Consider the following 316-nt stretch of genomic DNA (forward strand, 5'->3'; position numbering starts at 1 on the left):
GTGCCCGTGCCCTGTCCGTGTCCGTGTCCGTGTCCGTGCCCGCGGCGGTGCCCGCCGCTCCCGGCAGTGCGCATGATACTGCGGCGCGGGGGCCCCGTGCGCGCCAACCCACCTTGAACCGGCCCGGGCCGCGCCGGCGGCCAATCACCGCCCACTCCGGCAGGGGCGCGGCCAATGGGCGGCGCGCGGGGGCGGTGCCGAGCCGCTAAAGGGCGCAGGCTTGGCTGCACCGCGCGGCGGAGCGCAGGTGCGGCGCGGGCATGGGCGCGGGCGCAGCGCAGGGCGGCCGGCCCTGAGCCGCCCCGGAGCCGCCCCT

Source organism: Corapipo altera, unplaced genomic scaffold (genome assembly GCF_003945725.1).
Source record: "Corapipo altera isolate COAL_440 unplaced genomic scaffold, ASM394572v1 71, whole genome shotgun sequence".
Lineage (NCBI taxonomy): Eukaryota > Metazoa > Chordata > Aves > Passeriformes > Pipridae > Corapipo > Corapipo altera.